The 21,493-nt window shown below is 42.5% G+C and overlaps 1 pseudogene; it reads left to right on the top strand.

The window, feature by feature from the left end:
* Positions 1 to 4,274: 4,274 nt before the first annotated feature.
* On the top strand, positions 4,275 to 16,864 carry LOC125170531 (60S ribosomal protein L23a-like; annotated as a pseudogene).
* The last annotated feature ends 4,629 nt before the right edge of the window (positions 16,865 to 21,493 follow it).

The following is a 21,493-nucleotide window of genomic DNA, read 5'->3' as shown; positions in this document are numbered from 1 at the left end:
TGCTGTAGGCATTAGCTATTGATTTCTTAATATTCAAGCTCAAGGTTTAGTTCTCTTTCACAACTAATCCCTACTGCATTTTTGGAAATTTCCTGTTGCTCTGTTTCTCCAACGTTAAGTTGTAACTTCAGGTAGATTACTGTGCGGTGCTTGCATTCTTATTCTGTTCTGAGCTGTGTCATGCAGCCAACTAGGCTTTTACTCAGTGGAGTTAACTACTGCTTTTTGTGGGGTGGGAAAGAGGCTAATCGTCGATGTATTTATCATTGATTATTCCCAGATCTCCGTTTGTATTAACGTTGTTCACTGAAATCAAATACATTGGGTATTCTAATACTATGATCTCTTTTTTTGAGAGAGAGAGAGAGAGAGAGTGAGCGTGAGAGAGAGTGAGCCGGGTTGGGGAGAAAGGGAGAGAGAGAATCCTAAGCAGGCTCCATACCCAGTGCAGAGTCCAACTCGGGCCTCCAACTCAGGACCCTGAGATCATGACCTGAGCCTAAATGAAGAGTCAGGCGCTTAACCAACAGAGTCGCCCCGGCGCCCCGGTAGTGTCTTCTTGAAGGCTCTTTTCCAGGAGTTTCTAACCTGTGTTCTGGATTTGGGTTAGTTTGGGTCCTCCAGGAAGTAGACATGAAAATGGTATCTGAGGGGCGCCTGGGTGGCTCGGTCAGTTAAGCATCCGACTTCGGCTCAGGTCATGATCTCACGGTCCGTGAGTTCAAGCCCCACATCGGGCTCTGTGCTGACAGCTCGGAGTCTGGAGCCTGTTTCGGATTCTGTGTCTCCCTCTCTCTCTGCTCCTCCCCTGTTCATGCTCTGTCTCTCTCTGTCTCAAAAATAAAAGTTAAAAAAAATTAAAAAAAAAAAAAGAAAATGGTATCTGAAGGGTGAGAGAATTTGGGGGGGAAAGGCCTGTGGAAAGATAGAGGGTGAAAGCAGGAGAGACAGGGAGAGCCTTCGGACCAGAATGCGGGGCTGATACGGGAAGGGGGAAGAGAGAGCCTCAACTGCAGTACAGCTCTGAGGAATTCTCCGCACGGCTGGCTGAGAGCCTCACCGGAGGAATCGCATGTTGGACAGAAGTGCTGGGGTGTTGGCCGGGAACAGCCTGGTGACAGCATGGCCAGGCATGGTAGCTGGAGGCTGTCCCTGAGAGCTCCCTTTTCCAACAGGTGCTCTGCTGAAGGAATTGCTAAGGGGCTCACCCTTGTCATCCCAGACTGTTGATCTCTAGGTTCTCCTCTCAACTTGGAGCTTTCTGCTCCACGGAGCCATGACATGAGGGTGGAGATCTTGGGAGTTCCTTTCACCATCAAGAGGCTTCCATGCCGCTTGCTGACCCACTGACTTTTTCATTTCATTAGAGTACTTTCGTCATTACTTCCTGAGAGACAGTGCACGGGAAGCAAAGTTTTAAGCACCTGTATTTTGGAAAATTTCTTTATTCCATTCTTGTGCTTGGCTGACTATAGAAGCCTAGATAAGAGGTAATTTCCCTTCAGTGTGTTGCAAGTATTTTGTTCTATTTTACTCTCCCTTCTGGTGTGCTTCTTGACAATGTTAAAGTCATTCAGGTTCCTGATCCTTGACTGCAGCATTCCGAAACTTCAGGGCAATGACCCTTAGCACATTATTCTGGAGTTCTAGACTCTTAATTTGGAAACTAGTGTTCAGATTTAGGAAATTTATCCACATCATTTCTTTAATGTTATTCTCATATTCATTTTTTTCAGTTAGCTTTTTCTGGACTCTTAATTAGATCTTATAATTTGTGTGTGTGTGTGTGTGTGTGTGTGTGTGTGTGTGTGTGTATTTCCTTCTATTTTTCCTTTTTCATTTCTGGGATATTTCCTCAGTTTTAACTTCAAAACTTTCCAGAGATTAAATTTTTTTCTCTGATTATCTTTTAATTTTATTTAATTTTATTTTTCAATGTTTAGTTATTTTGAGAGAGAGACAGACAGACAGAGAGAGAGTGTAAGCAGGGGAGGAGCAGAGAGAGAGAGAGACAGAGACAGAGACAGAGACAGAGAGAATCCCAAGCAGGCTCCACGCTGTCAGCTCAGAGCCTGATGGGGGTCTTGATCTCATGAACCGTGAGATCTTCACCTAAGCCGAAATCCAGAGTCGGATACTTAATTGGCTAAGCCACGCAGGCATCACGATATTTTAACTTTAAAGCACATTGTTGTTCTCAGGAAAACCTCTTTGAAAACATTGTTCTTATTTCATGGAAAGAATATCTTGTCTTATTTTGTTCTCAAGAAATTGATAATCGTTTCTTTTTAAAGTTTTCTTCTCTTTTTTTCTTACCTCCCCCCCCCCCAACATTTTTATTGTTGATTAATTTTGCTTTGAGTTTTCTTCTTCCTATGCAAAGGTTTCTCCAAATGTCTGCTGCTCCTTGGCTATCCATTCATAGTTAACAATCCAGAGCTCAGAGCTGATTAATGGTGCTGGACATAGGGGCCTGATTTTTACCCGTGGGGTGCACTTTAGCATGATCTGGACATGCTGTTTCATCGGGAAAAAGTCACTATTAGTATCAGTATTTGCGTCTCTAGATCTTTCCTTTTGAAGTGGATTCTGCATTGTCTGGTCTGCTGGTGGGTGATTTAAGTCTGGCTGTCAGCCTCTGGGAGCCGAGTGTGGAGGCTGGTCAGGGTCTCAACTTTCAGTATGTCTTCACTTAATCCTTCTTTTCTTGAAACCTAAGCATCACCTTAAATTACGCTTGGTCTCCCCCAGCCCAGATGCCCTCTGTTCTACTCTGTCCAGAGAATAAACCTTGCACCAGGGAAAGGAGGGACAGTCTCAGGAGTAAGGGAGTAGATATGGAAACTTTACTGCTACTGAAACAGACTTTTAACCAAGTCTCTGGTTAGTTTTTCTGGAAGTATCCGATGATGCCATTTCTTCAGCATTTTGGAGGTCTGCAATTTATATCGGGTCCTTTCTTAACTTTCCCCCAATACTGGGTTAGTGTTCAATTGCTTGGTTCTACAAAGTCTGTTACATATAACTTTCCAGTCCCCCCACTTTTTGTTGTTGTTGTTCTCTATGGCTTATGCCTTTAAAAAACCCTTTGCTGTTACAATAGTGGTACTTCAGGAGAGCATGGGGATGACGACATGTGCTCAACTCACCATCTTTAACTGGAAGTCATCAAGGCCCTCCTCCAGCACAGTTAACCTCTCCGTTGTAATAACATTAAAACTCTATTTAAAACTTCTCTTAAGTCCCCCCCAATCTTTCTACATTAAATATATATATGTATATATATATATATATATATATATATACACATAAATGTTTATTTATTTTTGAGAGAGACAGAGACAGAATGCGAGTGGGTTAGGGGCAGAGACAGAGGGAGACACAGAATCCGAAGCACGCTCCAGGCTCTGATCTGTCAGCACAGAGCTCGATGGGGGGCTCGAACTCACGAGCTATGAGATCATGACTGGAGCCGAAGTCGGGCGCTCAACCGACTGAGCCACCCAGGCGCCCCTCTAATTAATTTGTTTTTTTTAATGCGTGTAGGTTTTATTTTCCATCAGGTTCACTTCCTAACAGTAAAGGAGGCATTTGGTGGAAGGTGGAGAACTACTGAATTATAGTAAGTAGAACGTGCTATATTTACTATCTGTGCTCTGCCACTGAATGATTACTCCTCATGATAAGCATTGCTGAACACACAGGTAATTCAGCAGATAATTCTTCGTGACAGTTTAATCCTCAGCCTGGAATCCTTCTTAATGGCTGTGAAAAAGCAAAAGTTCCATATTCCTTCTTCATCGTATGCTGTCTGTTCTTGTTTTTATTTGTAAGTATATATGGGACAAATGTCAGTATCAGATTCTATGTGCATGATGTTAAGTTACCCAAATGCATAAAGTACACAAACTCAGTGTGTGTAAGTGTGTAGCCATCTACATTTTGGTTAAGAGCCAGGTTTTATAAAGGGATAGATGTGGCTTCAGAAATTGACTGAACTCTCTGAGCCAACTTGGATCATCAGACTCTTACATGGAAAATGAAGATACCAGGTCATCCACTCATTCCCTTGTTTGGAGATTTAAGGAGATGTGGTTGGAAAATTCATTCTGGTTCCTTTGGAACAGAGAAGCGCATCTGGTATACGTATTTTTGTTTAGTCACTAGAGCTCTGTTCTTCAAAACAAACAAGATCTAGATTGTTACTGAAGAGTGCATTTAAAAAATAAATTTGTGGTCAGCAGCGTCTAAACTTCAGGATACCTTTTGCAAAGATGACGCCGAAGGCAAAGAAGGAAGCCCCTACCCCTCCCAAAGCCGAAGCCAAAGCAAAGGCTTTGAAGGCCAAGAAAGTGGTGCTGAAAGGCATCCAAGGTCACAAAAAAGGAAGAGCAGCCTATCACCTACATTCTGATGGCCATTCTGATGGCATCTCCAAAGGCAGCCCAAATATCCTTAAAAGAGCGCCTCCAGAGAAACAAGTTGCCCTGTGCCATCGTCGAGTTCTCTGTGACCACCGAGTCAGCCCTGAAGAAAATAGAAGACAACAACACACTTGTATCCATTGCCAATGCCAAGGCTAGCAAACACCTGATCAGACAGGCTGTGCAGAAGCTCTATGACATTGACATGGCCAAGGTCAACACCCGGGTCGGGCCCAACGGAGAGAAGAAGGCATACGTTCGGCTGAGTCCCAACTATGACACTTTGGATTCCGCCAACAAAATTGGCCTCATTGAGATGGAGTCCAGCTGGCTAAATCTAAATATACATTTTTTTTTCCACCACACACAAAAAAAATCAACTTCAGGATAGAGCCTAAACTCCAAATACTCATTAAATGTTTATTGGTCCTTCATGTATCCATGAGGCAAGAGGTCCCCAGCTGGTTCCACAGCTCAGGAATGAGCAAGTTTGCTAAGCTCAGGTGAGGGGGAAAAATGTCTGATTAGAACCTTTGGGATAACAGTAACCACAAAACTGAGTTGAGGTTGTTAGTTTTTGGGGGGCAGGAATGAGGTCGGGATGGTTTGGTCATTTCATTTGAAGAAACCAGCAGGAAATGACCACTAAGGACTGGAAGCAAAAACCAATGATGCAAACAAGGTCATGCCACTCATAAACAAGATTCATTATCCGTGTAGACTTTCCGGCAATGTCTTTTGCTTTGATCATCGCGACCACCCCATGGTCTCTTCCTGGAAGATTCATACCATAACTTAGACCCTTCTCGTAGGAGACACGCTGTCCTATCTGCCTCATTGGAATTGTTAATTTTACTGTCACCTTAAAACCATCTTCAAGTAAGCAGATTTTTCTGGCTCGTATCTGGGGAAAAGTTAGGTCAAAATAAAAAAAAAATTAAAAATCACAGCCAAAGATACTTACCAAGTGGACTATTTAGCTCTTATTTGAAAAAATAATTAAGACTTTTCAAAGGGCTCTTTTTGGTTAAATCTGCCATATAGGAATTCGTTCCCTAGAACATACTAAGCCCTAAATTGCTTGAAAATGTGCGCGTGGTTGGCGTTTGACCGTTTGGAAATATATTTTAAGTATTCCGTGCAAAAGTAATTCAAGGCAACACGTCTCAAGTACATCAGTAAAGCAAACATTTTTTTCCTTTGGGTCCACTGAACAATTAACGCACACATTATTTTTTGGTGTGCAAAAAGAGCACTCTGTTGAAAGAGTGGCTTGAATGTTTGGGTCAAGAGGCCTCATGGTAGATTCTGATGGGTGGTTTTGTGAGCTCGCAGGAGTGGAGGAGGCAGGAAACACCGGCAGGCTTCTCCTCGTATTCCCTGCCCGCAAGCAGAATAGTGGATGAGGTTTCACAGAATGACGACAGTGCATGTTTCCCTGAAACTACAGGAAATGCCATTTCAGTGCTCATATTTTTTTTTTTTTCCTGTGGCCTCTTGAGTTTCCTTTATCTAATGCATTTTTTTCTTCCCTCTTGAGGCTGCTTCTCAGACAGGCTTTGTCCCTGTGGCTTGGTGTAATGTCTAACTTCCCAATCAACCCATTCCTCCCAGGGGCGGGACCAGGCCGCGGGGCTTGGGGTGGGGGGCAGAGCCACGCTGGAGATGTGTGGTTTTCAGTGATGCAGAATTTCCTGTGGGGGCTCTCATTTTCGCTAGAGCACATCTCGTCTTTTCAGACTTCAGCGTGTTACACGGTCTGAATTGCTGGTGCAGTCAGCCACAAGATGAGGCCTTCAGATAGATACTCACAAATAATTTGTAGTGAGTTCAGGAGTTGATACTCTGTTTGCCCTCCTTTGGGAAACACTGCTCACTGTTCATGTATTCTGTTCGGTAGATCGTTGGTAGCGAAGGAGACACGTCACTTACATTTGTACAATGCTTTTTGCTTTTCCAGTCTTTACTTTTGCTGACAGCAACACATGACCTATATTGGAAGGGGAGTTGCCCTTGAAGTCAGAGTTTGAGACCACTTACCAGCAAAACTTAGAGAGCTTGAGCTGGCTGTTCAGAACTTTATTACCTCATAAGATACACACTGTAATAGTTCTCAGGAGCCATCTGGAAGTTTGAAGGGCTTTTAACAGGGGCGCCTGGATGGCTTAGTCGGTTAAGCGTCCAGCTTTGGCTCAGGTCATGATCTCATGGGTCATGAGTTCGAGCCCCGGATTGGATTCTGTGCTGACGGCTCAGAGCCTGGAGCCTGCTTTGGATCCTGGGTCTCCCTCTCTCTCTGCCCCTCCCCCGCTCATGCATGCTCTCTGTCTCTCTGTCTCAAAAATAAACATTAAAAAAATAAATGGCTTTGTACATTGCAAAACACTATTTATGTATAAGTGTTTATTGTGAACATAGTAGGTGCTTAGAAATATTGGTTGACTGTATTATGCAAGCTAGCAGCTACTCTCCACATTCACTATTTATTTTTTTTAATGTTTTATTTATTTTTGAGAGAGAGAGAGAGAGAGCGGGGCAGGGGCAGAGAGAGAGGGAGACACAGAATCCGAAGCAGGTTCAGGGCTCCGAGCTGTCGGCACAGAGCCCCACACGGGGCTTGAACTCACGAACTGTGAGATCATGACACGAGCCGTCGTCAGAAGCTCGACCGACTGAGCCACCCAGGCGCCCCTCAGTATTTTTTACTGAAGAGTCGCTTGTAATTAGATAAGGGCTCTGAGTTTAAATAATTTATCTGCTGGTCTGAGCTGGAGCTGCCTGGGGTTTAACCTCTGGCTCTGTCACTTACTATCCCTGTGACCTGGGACAGGTTGCAGCCAGGTTTGTAAGAGGGTGTGGTAACAGATGGGGGATAAGTTTTGGTAGAGCTTTTTCAACTTGCGAAGCACAAGTATAAAAACCCCACTGAATTTACCGATAAAATGATATATGCGGGATTTACTTCGAAATAACCCAGAGGATGGGGTGGGCAGCAGGTGGGGGAAGAGATAAAGCCAGACCGTCCATGGATTCAAAACGGCCAAAGCTGAGGGATCAGTACAGGCAGTTTGTGTTCTTATTCCCTCTGATTCCATAGCACTTAAAACTGTCCCGTAACAAGATGTTAATACCAAGAAACCAAAGATTCCCTCAAAGTAATGTGGAATGGAGCAATTTGGAAATTAGCTTCTGAAATCCCAGTTGGGGTGTTGGCAACTTTTCTTGTTTTGTTTTGTTTTAAAGGAAAAAGCCCCTCGGTTCCTTGAGATAAGTGGGTGAATTATCAGCATGAAGGTTCTCAAGAGTAGCTGTGGTCTGACTCACCCCACACCCCCCTCCCCCCCGTGCCGCAGTGACTTTTCTTTCTAGTGGACAGGGTATTCCCCTGCCCCACACTGGCCTATGGTGACTCATATACCAAATCAGAGTTTCACATCGAACTGTTATGGGCATTGATTATCAAAGCTGGAACCCAGAGGCCCCGGTTGAAATGAGGATAGGCTATCGAATACCCCTGGTTAAAGGTCAGAAGTTTCCTCCAGAAAAGATTCCTCTTCATCTGGAAGCCTCGGCATGACATCACCTTAGATATGAACTCTCTAAAAAGGGGCCGTTTCCTAAAAGTACACTCAGCTTTTTTGTGACACTCATTTTGGGGATGAAATCAGCCTACACCATAAATTGACTTGTTTACTTAGATTCAAGAAATGCCGGGGGAGCAGGGAATTCATCATAACCTTTATCACTCAGACTGTCTGGCCAGCCGACTAGCGGTTTCACTTTGCCTCTGACTCCACAGCAATTTAGAAGGAGGGCAGACTTGCTCTCCTTCTTGCTCAAGGCCCGTTGGTCAGACACGAACTGGCCGAGACTTTCTCTTTCACGGAAGCTAAAGGCAGATTCAGAAGGCTTCCTCGCTCAGACCAGATAGCCACTGCCTACTGATGGCAAGTGAGACGTGATCGCTTTATCTACCCCTGAGTGGGATGGAATCGATTTATCTACCCCTGGTTCAGTTTTCCTCCTGCTTCTCAAGGAAGGAGACCGAGCCTCAGGGAGGTCAAATAAACTCTCCTCCGGTGCTATACGTCATGGCTGGGTTGGCTTTGAGGCCACCTTCTCTCTGAGGTCAGGGAAACAATGTCTGTTCTGCATAGAATTGAAAGATAAAATCCAGCTAATGATAGAAATCAAGCCGCTGACAGAAATGTGTCTTGAGAATAGGAGCTAACCTTTCCTTACGTTTTTCATCCCTCGAGATAACCCTTCGGTAACTATGATGTCTCCATTTTGCACAGGAGCACGGGGGAGAGTCCAAGAGTTGGTGAATGGTGGGAAGGTAATTCAAACCACCTTTCTCTGTGCTCAAAGTTGTGCTTTTTCTGTTTCACTGGAGAAAATGAGTACACCCTGGGGGTTGTAGAAGTTATTCTAAGGGGTGAAGGTGGAAGGAATAGCAAATAGATGGAATCGTGGACCATGTCCCTCATTTCCCAACATTCTCTGCAGGTTATCCTAATATGCTCATACCTCGGAGAGAACTTTCCTCTCTCCCTCTACTCCTTAGAAATGTACTCAAAGCTTACCTCAAGTGCCGCCAGTTTCTCCTGATCTTCCCAGTTATAATTAGTTACCTTTTTTCCCTGAAGCAATTTTCTTCTATATTTTGTATTAGGGTTTGTTTTTATAAGTCTGACTTCTCTTCCGAGACTGTGAGCAGCTTGAGGCAAAGGATTGTGTCTAATAAGTCTTATTTTTTATTTAAAAATTATGAACTAATATATAGGTAGAAAAAATCGAATACACATGTTATTAATGAGGTTGATATTATTATTTAAACATTTTTTTAACATTTAATTATTTTTGAGAGACAGAGAGAGGCAGAGTATGAGCGGGGGCGGGGCAGAGAGAAGGGGAGACACAGAATTCGAAGCAGGCTGCAGGCTCTGAGCTGTCAGCACAGAGCCCGACGCGGGACTCGAACTCACAAACCGCGAGATCATGACCTGAACCGAAGTCGGATGCTCAACCTATTGAGCCACCCAGGTGCCCCTAATGAGGTTGATATTATTAATGAGGCTCCTCTCTGACCCCATGTCCTTCCCTCTACCAGCGCTATCTTCCTGAATTTCCTTGCTTCCTTCTAGATTTTATCATGTTTACATCAAACTGTAAGCATTGTTTCTTTTGCTTGATTTTGAACTTTATAAAAACAAGGTCATACTGTATGTATTCTTCAGCGATTTGCTTTTAAAGCTTTGAGGATTCATTCATACTGACGTATCTGCACTTCGTTCATTTTCATTATTGGTCTTGGTAGTGGGTAAGCAGTTCATTATAAGAAAATACTGTCTTTAAAAACAAAGAAAAAGAAGACTGTCATTTCATTATCTATTCCCCCATTCAGGGACAGTTGGGTTGCCTCTGGTCTTTTTGCTTTTATGTCTTTTCATGTTTCTCGGTGCACCTGTGGAAGAGTTCTTGAGGGTGCAGGGTCAAGGTGGATCAGTGTAAGACTGGAAAAGGGAGTGTTTGCCAATATGAAGACACTCTCCTGTTATATAGGAGTGAAAACACTGCTGAGGGCCCAAAAGCAAAGACTTGGCTGGATGACTTTGCTCAGGAAAAGTGTTGGGTCATGATAACTGAAGTAGAGACTATGAAGGAAGGGGACCAAAAGGCCTGGAGAGATGGGCCCTCCTGCTGAGATTTGCTAAGACAGGGAAACCACCAGCTGATGCTGTTTCTTGAGGGGCCCTGTAGGAGACCCTGTTTACCAAGATAACAAGGAATGTGCTGGTTAGGGGAGCACAGACATGGCTGAGAAGCTCAGTGGAGGTTATCTTCTTGGGCCAGGGCTGATGGGAGGAGATGTTGTTCTAGAATAGGGGTCCCTAGGAGCCAAAGTGATGCCAGCTGGCAACATTTAACTCTCAGAAGCCAGGTGAATGTAATGACCAGAAGGGAGCAGAGTTGGAATGGCCTTCATCCACAGAGGTCTATAAAGATGTTTAATAGAGGATGTTGGTCCTAGGACAAGAGAGATAGATGTTATTCAATATATAAAATCAAAGGACCTCAACAATAAGTGAAAAGAAGGCTGAGGTCAGTCGCCACAAGAAAAGTCAGAGCCCCTTTCTCTGTTTCTGGACTTGAAATGCCCTTAGACTTAAAAAAAATATCAGCTGACAGGGAGGCCACGTTTCCTTAAAGGATCACGAAACATCATGGTATCTGAATAAAGTAATGATTTGCCTAGTCCTTCCCTTAAAGCATTTACTTGGGCAATCGTATGCTGAGGAAAGTGGCACACTCACCTCTTTTGAAGACTATTGGAGACAAGACCGAGTTGAGTTGTCTCCTGCCTTCCTGGACCTGTGTTAGAGTAGGGGCAGCTTGAGATTAGGTGGTAAATGGAGTCCTAGTTTAGGTCCGTCTCACAGTGGGTCCACAAAGTACACAGACTCACCTAGTGGTTACTTCCTGGATCCCTGAATGCATGATAGGAACGAAGCACCTACTAGCATTTGGAACTCACACTTGTCTCTTGAATTTTAGAGGAAGAGTTATTGTAGCCGAAAAAGCTAATGAGTATCCCCTAAAATCATGAGGGGAATGACGATCCCTGCCATCCTCAGATACAGAGAATGCAGGACTAGTGATCCTCATCATATCCTCTCCTTTGCCACTCTAGTCCCTACAAAAATAGTTGGGTTAGCACGGCTGACAGTGACCTAATGCAAACTTCACCAAGTTTAAATCCCAGCTGCAGTTGTTGGGCCAGATGTGGAATCTATTAAACCAGATGGACAGATTCTGGTATACCAGTTATTGATCTGGCAAATGCATCCTTCCTGATACTTGTTGGAAAATAGGATCAGGAATACGTTGCATCCACTTAAGAATGGACAACAGGATACATTCATTCATGGTCTTGCCTTAGGGCTACATCAGTTTCTCTGCTTTCTGTCCCAAGGACACCGGACCATTTGGACATTGCACAGGAAACCTCACTGGTTCATTGCTTCGATGACATCATGCTAATCAGATGAGCAAGGAGTGGTAGATAATCAGGGTGCTTTGGTAAGGCATATGGGCTCCAGAGGGTGGAAGAAAAATCCTACAAAAAATTCAAGGACCGGCCACATTGGTGCAGTTTTCAGTGGTTCTGTGGTCTAGAACATGACAGGACAGGCTGTTGTGCCTTGTGCTTCCTACCACTGAGAAGAAGCACGGTGCTTGGTAGTTCTCTTCAATTTTAGAGTCAGCATCTTCCATGTTTGAGAAAACTGTTCTGACCCACACGATGTGGGATGTTGCTGGTTTCGAATAGAGTCCAGATTCAAAAAGCAATCCGTAGCAGGTCTAGGATGTATTATAAGCAGCCCTGAAATTTAGGACGTATGACTCAGAAGATCTTCAGTATGCCAGAAGTCTTTGTCACTGATAAAGATATCTTTTGGAGCCTTTAACAAGTCTTAGAAGGAGGTTAGAGATTCCTAAGATTCTGCAGCAAGCACGCGCTATCTAGAGCAGAGGACATTTCTACTTATTTGAAAAGGGGCTCCCTGATGTGCTTCTGGGTCCTGGTAAAGACAGAGTCCAACAATGTGACCCCAAATGATCGTGAAGCCAAAACTTTCCATCCCGAGTTGGGTATAGTCAGACCCAGACCCACCAAGTCTTAACGTCAGATAGGCCAAAGGGAATCCTTTGTAAAATGGCGAAGGTACATCTGGTATTGAGGTGGAGAAAGTCCAGAGGCACATGTAAGTTTCATGTCATCTACAACTCAAAATTTTTTTTATAGGAAACATGTTTATTATTAATCATTGCAATTGAAAGATACTCATTCTTTCTAAGGGCTGGTCCAAACACCTTCTTCTCAGCTCACACCTGTGGCATTCACTTGGAGTGGTCCACAGGGTGGACGTTCCCTGTGCTCAACTTATAATAAAAGGCTTAGGTTCAGTTCATAGATGGATTGGCACAGTAGGATGGGGTACTTGGAGTGTGGGCCGCTGCTGTTCTGGAGTAGCACTCAGGAGTGGAGCTGAAGAATGGTGAGGAAAAATCCTCTGAATAGACAGAGCTTCAAGCAGTCCACCTGGGCATCTATTCTGTGAGGAGAGCAAAACGAAGAGGAAACGATGTATATGAACTGAAGCACTTTGCCGATTGGTCAGGGGCTTTGGAGAAGCATGGTTAGAAGACTGAAGATATGCAGGTCTGGAGAGGAGGAATGTGGATGAATGTGTGGTCGGGGGTACCAAATGTGAGAATCTTTGCATCATTTGTTAATGGTTTCAAAAGAGCATTCACCATAGAAGAGGCACTAAATTACCAAGTGAACAGAATTGCCTGGCCAGTAAATGCCAACTAGTTCCTGTCCTCAATATAATGATGTGGTGAAATAGGCTCAGAGTACAGCTGGTAGACAGATGCAGGCTACACGTTAGTACAGCAGCCTAGACTCCCTGTCACCAAGGATGACCCAGCCACTACCACTGGTGAGTGTCTGATCTGCCATTCACAGAGACAGAGACCAGTGCTGAGCCTCTTATATACTAACAGCTTTTGGAGACACCACCAGTCCCTGGTGGCAAGTTGATTAATCAACCCCCTTTAATCCCAGAAAGGACAATAATTCTCCCTGACTGAGAGCGTCATGTTTCAGGGGCATCGGGTTGCCTTCCTTGTCTATAGAACTTTGAACAGAACCATTATCCAATATTTCACAGAATGTCTGGTCTATAGATATGGGATTCTTTTTGATATTGTCTTGGACTAAGGGATTCATTTGACAGCAAAGTAGGTGTGATGACGGGCACAGATCATGGGCACATGACTTTAGGTCCTACTGTATTCTGTACCATTCAGAAGTGGCTAGCCCAAAAGGGTGATGGAATGGCCTCTTTTTTTAATTAAAAAAATTTTTTTCCTTAATGTTTTTATTTATTTTTGAGACAGAGAGAGACAGAGCATGCGCAGGGGAGGGGCAGAGAGAGAGGGAGACACAGAATCCGAAGCAGGCACCAGGCTCTGAGCCATCAGCACAGACCCCGATGCAGGGCTTGAACTCACAGACTGTGAGATCATGACCTGAGCCGAAGTCGGATGCTCAACTGACTGAGCCACCCAGGCGCCCCATCCTCTTGAAGCTGTAGCTAAGGTTCCAACTTGGAGTGGACCTCTTGTGAGGCTAGATTATAATGCTGCAGGATGCATGATATACTTTCAACCAATGACTCTTATGTCCTCAACAGGTAGAATTACTTTTGGCCTAAGAAAAACTGCCTTGCCAGAGATGTGATAAACTCTCACTCCCACCTCCCCCTGCTGGAGCAGCCTATAGCCAAAGATCGAGTAAAACAGGGGCACAAAAATCTGACTCCCTGGGCTGCCTAAAGGTGGGACCAACTGCAGTGCAATTGATGTTGCAGAACTTCTTATGAGATTAGACTGAAGCCAGAGTCTAGGTAAATCACACCTTTTCTACCTTCTTTCCCTGCTTCCCTCACTCCTTTTATCCTGAGAACACTCTCAGTAAATACATGTACCTGAACTCCTGTCTCAAGCCTTTTAAGGGAACTTGACCTAAAAGATACAGTATCTCGGGGAACCTGGGTGGCTCAGTTGGTTCAGCATCTGACTCTTGACTTCAGTTCAGGTCATGATCTCATGGTTTGTGAGATTGAGCCCTGCATCAGGCTCTGTGCTAACAGCGTGGAGCCTGCTTGGGATTCTCTCTCTCTCCCTCTCTCTCTGCCCCTCCTCCACGCTCTCTTTCTCTCTCTCAAAATAAATACACTTAAAAAAAGATACCATATCTCAACTGATTTTTCTTTATTATGCCCTCGCCATTGCAAGTCATTAAATTGTTCTCAAATTACCCCATTTGAGTGTGCAGGGATCCTAATATATTTGCTAAGACTTTTTTTTTTAATGCATTGCTGGTGAATTTTATCAAACGTTTTTATAAGATCAAAGGCTCTTTATGAGATAAACATACAATTTTTTCCTTTAATGTATTTCGTAGTGAAATATATGAATGTTTTTAAAAAATTAAGCCATCTTGCTGCATTCCTGGAATAAACTCAGTGGTCATGGTATGTTTTAAAAATATATTATGGGCACCTGCATGACTCAGTCAGTTAAGTGTCTGACTCTTGATGATCCCGTGGCTGTGGAATTGAGCCTCTCGTTGGGCTCCCCACTGGGTGTGGAATCTACTTACTATTCTCTCTTCCTCTGCCCCTCCCCTCTCCCTTCTCTCTCTCCCTCTCTCTCAAAAAAATAAAAATGCTCTTGTATTCATTTTGCACATATTTTGCATACAAATTTGCATCTGTGTTCAGGAGTCATTTTTTCTTTCTTATGTGCGATTTGGTAATGATGAGGTTATACTAAACTCATAGAATATGTTAGGGAGTTTTCCTGATTTTATATTCTCTGAAACAATTGGTATGTTCAGCCTTTTGAATCCTTGAATAATTGAATAATTGGTAAAACGTGCCTGTAGAATTTGGGGGCCTGAATTTTCCTTGTGGTTAAGACACCTAATTATAGATTGTTTTTCTTCAAGGGCTCTATAACTATACAATATATCTACTTTTACTATTAACATTTTTTTTACTTAAGAAATAATTGGTACATGGGTGAATGACCCACTTGGGCATATGTTTAAGTCACCATGCTTAAAAAAAAAAAAGGAAGTAAACGTATCAATGAACAAACCAAAAAGGAAGTTAAGAAAACAGTTTCATTTACAACAGCATCAAAAAGGATAAAATACTTAGGAATTAACTTAACCAAGGAGGCAAAATGCTTGTACACTGAAAACTACAAAATATTGCTGAAAGAAATGAAAGATACCAGTATACGGAAAGACATGCGATATTCATGAATCAGAAGACAAAATATTGTTAAGAGTTCAGTAGTACCCAAAGAGACCTACTTATTCAATGCAATCTCTATCAAAACTCTAACGACATTTTTGCAGAAAAAGAAAAAAAAACTATCCTAAGCTTCATATGGAATCTCAAGAGAGATTTTGGCTAATCCCTGAATAGCCAAAACAGGTTTGGGGAAAAAAAGAAACAAAACAGAGTTTGAGGCCTACACTTCCTGATTTGAAAACTTACTACAAAAATACAGGAATCAGAACATTTAAAGTAAACTGGTATTGGCTTACAGAAAGTTATATAGATCAATGGAATAGAATAGAGATCCTAGAAATAAACCCTTACATACGGTCAAATTACTTTTAACAAGGATACCAAGACCATTCAAGGGGTGAAAGGACAGTCTTTCCAACAAATGATGTTGGGAAAACTGGATATCTATATTCAAAAGAATAAAATTGGATCTTTATGCCACATACAAAAAAATAAAAACCTAAATGTAAGACCTGAACATAAGAATTAAAACTATAGAACTCTTAGAAGAAAATAGTGGAAAATCTTCACAGCATTAGATTCGGCAATAATTTTGACAAGTAAACCACATCACTAAGAACTTCTGTGCATCAAAGAACACAACACAATGAAAAGGCAACCCACAAAATGGGAGGCAATATTTGGAAATCATTTATTTGATAAGGGACTAATATCCAGAATATATAAAGAACTCTTACCATTCAACAACAACAAAAAACCCCAAGCCTGATTTAAAAATGCACAAAGGATGTGAATAGACATTTCTCCAAAGAAAATATACAAATGTCCAAGAAACAAATAAAAAAATGCTCAAAATCACAAATCACTGGATACGGGAAAATTAAAGCCACGGTGAGATATTACCTCACACTCATTATATGGCAACTATAAAAACACCACCACCACCAAACAAAGAGTTAACAGGTGTTGGTGAGCATGGGGAGAAATTGGAACCTTTGTGCCCCCTTGGTTGGAATGTAAAATGGTGCAGCTACAATGGGAAACAAAACGGGGATTCCTCCAAAAATTAAAAATAGAAGTACTATCTGATCCAGCAGTTCCACTTCTGGGTATATGCCCCCAAGAAATAGAATTAGGGATTTGAAGAAATATTTGTACATCCTCATTCAGAGCAGCATGGTAGCCAAAAGGTCGAAGCAACCTAAATGTCCACTGACAGGTGAATGGAATGAAATGTGGGCCTAAAAAATGAAGTAAATGCCAACACACTCTCCAACATAGATCAGTCTGGAAGACATTATGCTAAGTGAAGTGAGCCAGTCACAAAAAGACAAAAAACTCACACAAACGTATGATCCCGCTTATAGGACGTGCCTTGCTAGTGTAATCCAGTTGGTGAAGACAGAAAGTGGAATGGTGGTCTCCAGGGATCGGAGGGCTGGACGAATGAGGACTTCGTGTATGATGGGTAGAGAGTTTCCATTTTTCAAGTTGGAAGGACTCCTGGAGATGGTTGGTGGTGATGGCCACACAACAGTGTAAGTGTGCTTAATACGCTGAACCTCACACTTAAAAATGGTGAACGGTGGTAATTTTATGTGTATTTTACCACAGTAAAGAAGGACATAAATGTGTTGAGTTATTGAACTTCTTAATTTCTTAAGAGCTGTGATATGGTGCGTTATTGACCTCAAGTTTTCACTTCCATCTTTATTAATAACTTTTGTCATCTGACTTTACAGTTCCTCCCAAGCAACAGGGCGTATTTCTCTGTCCCTTGTCAAACCCAAGGGTTTAGCTGAGCCCTAGAATCTGCAGACGCATGAGAGCAATTATAAATGATTCGTGTTTAAAACCATTGAGTTTTGGTGTGGTGTGGCTTTCAGCAGTTGGCAAGCTCATTGAAGTGGGAACACATTTTGAATTTTAGAACCAGATCTAGAATGCCTGTGTACAGTTTAAATAATACTACGAATACATAAAACAAAGAACATGCATGTATTACCCCAAGTTAAGAAATAAACATTACCAAATATCTTTCCACATTCCTTTCCCAGAGCTAACTATAATCCTAATTTTTGTTAACCACTTCTTTGCCTCTCTTTGTAATTTTCCCAATTTTCATGTATCCCTAAACAAGAAATGTATTGCTTTATTTTTTTAACTTTATATAAATCAGCTTCTACTGTATGAGCTTGGTTTGGTGCAGAATTATGTTTTTGAGACTCGTCCGTGTGGAGTAGGGCATTTTTTCATTCATTTCTCCCCTCCATTGGTAAGTTATCTTTGCTTTTATTGGTCGCCTTTGATGATTTAACATGAATACTTAACAGAACCCAAAGTTAGTTAACCAACTTTGTTCTCCTCCCAAATCAAAGAACCTTAGCATGCTTTAACGTCAATCTATTTACTCCTAGTTCACATGCTAAAGCTATTCAGTGATTTTGGACTTCGCATATTAAATACCGTATTGGTTCATATAGTCTGTGCTTGTGTAACATTTCCCCACTTAATTTCCCTACACTTTATTTACTCACAAAAATTTTGTATATCAGACCTTCTCTCTGTAATCATACTTTTTTCTTAAAGTCTATTTCAGAGCTGGTTTTTTGTTTTGTTTTTTTCTGAAAATGTCTCCATTTGACTTTTTTTTTTTTTTTTTACTCTTTTTCTTGAAAGATCGTTTCCCTGGGCAGGCAATTCTCAATTGATATTCACTTTTTTCAGCATTAATACTGAGGATATTAACGTACAGTTTTCTGGCTTCTACTTTTGCTGTTGAGAAACAGCTATTCATTTTATTTTCATTCCCTTGTACATTATCTGTCTTTTCTCTCTGGCTTCTTCTAAGGCCTTTTCGTTTCGTTTTGTTTAGCATAAAATCTCTACAGGCATGCATTTAAAAATTATTCTGCTTGGGATTTTCTGGATTTATTGAATATGTGATATCAATTTTTGAAATTCTCAGACTTAACTTTTCCAAGATCACCTCACTCATACTTTCTTTATTTTTGCTTTTTTTCTTTTTCTTTCTCTTTTCTTTTTTCTTTTTCTTCTTCTTTCTTTTCTTTTCTTCTCTTTCCTTTTTTTCTTTTCTTTTCTTCTCTTTTCTTCTTTTCTTTTCTTTTCTTTTCTTTTCTTTTCTTTTCTTTTCTTCATTTTGCTTTCTAAATCCTGATTCTACAGACTGGCCTTTCACTCTGCTATGTCACTTAGTCTTTTTTTAATATTTTTCTTTTTTCATTTTTTGTCCCTCTAAGGTATATTGTGGGTATTTTATTTAGAACTATCTTCCAGTTTATTTGTGTCTAGTCTGGTGTTTGCTGTTCAATTTTTCATTATGGCAATTAGTATTTTTAGTTAACTGCAATGTTAAAGTGCTTTTGGAGAAGTTCTGTTCTTCTTTCTGCTCATTCTTACTCATGGTGTCTTGTTTCCTCGTGTATGTCATCATTTTTGAGTGTGATCCCATGATATTTGTCATTGCACTATGGGAGTTACTTAATGCCTAATTAATTTGAGTAAATTCATTATCAGAAAGGATTTGTGTTTGTATCTTCCTGGCACTGAAGACTTTTTCAAATTATGTCCACTTGAAATCAGTAGTCTTGGGGCCCCTGGGTAGCTCAGTCAGTTGAGCATCCAACTTGGGCTCAGGTCATGATCTCAAGGTTCACGAGTTCAAGCCCCACATCGGGCTCTGTGCTGACAGCTCAGAGTCTGGAGCCTGCTTTGGATTCTGTGTCTCCTCTCTCTCTCTGCACCTCCCCAGCTTGCACTCTGTCTCCCTCTCAAAAATAAATAAACAGTATAAAATAAAATAAATCAGAAGTCTCTCACCATTTTTGACAACATGGATGGGCCTAGAGGTTGTTATGCTAAGCGAAATACGTCAATCGAAGACAGATACCATATCATTTCACTTATATGCGAAATCTAAAAAACAAAACAAAGAATCTTAAATACAGAGAATTGATTGTTGCCAGAGAGAGGGGGGGATGGGCGACATAGGTGAAGGGGCTTAAGGGGTACAAACTTCCAGTGATAAAATAAATAAGTCACAGAGATGAAAAGCATAGGGAATATGGTCAACAATATTGTAATCATGTTGTATGGTGACAGATGGTGACTACACTTACCGTGACGAGCATTGAGTAATGAATGGAGTTGCCCAATCGCTATGCTGTGCACCTGAAACTAATACGAGATTGCGTGCCAACTGTCCTTCAATTAAAAAAAGTCTCCATCTGTGGCTTTTCCAGGCTGTGCAAACCCTTCTGACCTGAAGGCTTATCAGTGGCTATGAGTACCCAGGGAGAATTTTAAAACCTTACCCTAGAACCAATGCAGAGATCGACCTAGTCTTTGCTTTGTGCTTCTGGGAGGTAGATTTCCTTTTTTTTCTCACTTCACCCTTTCCTGAGGATCCGGCCTTTCCCTGGGTGTGGGCTGTGTGTGTGTGTGCGTGCATGTGTGTATTTGGGTTTGGGCGGGGGTGTTCATTGATTTGACTCCTTTTCAGTGGTGCACAAGGCTTGTCTCCTGCGTCCCGAAACGAGACTGTTTAGAGGTTAGGCTGGATCAGCCAGCGGCATTGTCATCTTGCCTCCTTGAACTTGTGCTTCTCCTATCTTGTTCTTGTGTGAGCTCCCTTAGTTTTCTTACGAGCTTATCCACTCATTTAAAATTTTAGACTTTATATCTTATCTAAAATTTTTAGGTCTCATAGCACAAGGGTTTCAGGACTTCTAGTCCACCTAGAAGCAGGACTCTTATTCAATTTCATAACCTGCTCTCGAGCCTTGCATGTATATTTTTCATGGCATGCACTTACACGTACATTGAGAGAAGGCGTGATTGCTTTTTTCCACTGTGTTGCCTGTGAATTCCATCTCTCCTTTTGTCCCTGTTTCACATTCCTTTATGTCTGCCCTAGCACCTAGCTTAGCGCTATGCACTTGTTAGGGGCTTGCTGAATGAATAGACAAGCACCTTGCCTTGTCTGTCTCGTGAGGGGGGTTTTGTAATTTTCTTGGAAACCTGTTCCATGTATTAGTCATCTTTACGTTAAAAAAGGTCTCTTACGTTAAAAAGGTCTCTTTTCAAAATTGTTAACCTATTTCCTTCTGTTTTGCCCCCCAGTGAATATGGAGAACAATTGATGGGCATGTTCTCATTTGGAAAATGATTAAGTTTGTAGACACCTAAATGGCATTAGCACGGGGCCTTACTATCTGTCTTCCAGAGCAGACAAACTCATCCCCCCAGCAGTAGGGAAATCTAGTTCTGTATGAAGTTGGGGGTGGCACAGTTAAGGCTTTGTTCTGACAGTTCTAGGTAACTGAACGTTATTCCAATAGAAATGGATTAGTCCGACAGGTGGCTGGCCCCCAGACACGCTTGCTGAAACTCCTCGTGCGTCACTGCCCTCTGGGCACAACATTTCAGGTAACCTGGGCAAAGAGCACAAGCCCCTATGGCTCTGTGGTCAGCCCTTGACGAGAGCTGCATCCATGTTCTGTGAAATCTGTGACTTCTGTGGCTCACCACTGTAACTTCCTCCCTTCCTGCCCCTGGCTGCTCTTCTTGGAGGCCTCACGTGGCTGGGCGCGCCTGGCCCCCCAACTCCTCCCCCCAGGGCGAATAGGAACTTGGCCACACAGAGGCGGAGGGAAGAGCCAGCAATTCTCGTTCCTTCTGGAGGAGGCACCCCCCCCCCCCCCCCCCCCGCCCCTGCAACTTATTTCCTGGTCATTCATCAGTGAGCATCTGCACGACAATCACAGCACTGTGTGGGGCCCTCTGCACCCTTCGGATGTGCAGGGGGTGCCCATAAAGATCCAGTGCGTGAGACTTCCCTGGGTGAAAAGATGGCTGACTTTTGCCTGTTTGATCAGAGGGCCAACTGAGCCACCAGCGAGGACGAACCTGGTTCCCTCCCCAGTGCTCGGCCAAGCGCTCAGCTCGAAGGGGAATAGGAACAAAGATACGGGCCTTGCCTTCTGGAAGAACACCTCTCCATAAAGCGATTCCTGAGCAGTCATTCATTCATTTCTTCCACAAGTATTTTTTTGAGCACCAACTATGTGCCAGGCACTGCTGTGGGCACTGGGGATACAGCAGTGACTAAAAGAGGCTAAGATCCCGGTCATGGGAAACGTTCATTCTAGA

Source organism: Prionailurus viverrinus, chromosome B4, assembly GCF_022837055.1.
Source record: "Prionailurus viverrinus isolate Anna chromosome B4, UM_Priviv_1.0, whole genome shotgun sequence".
In the NCBI taxonomy this organism is placed as follows: Eukaryota; Metazoa; Chordata; class Mammalia; order Carnivora; family Felidae; genus Prionailurus; species Prionailurus viverrinus.
This window is presented reverse-complemented; position numbering and strand designations above follow the sequence as displayed.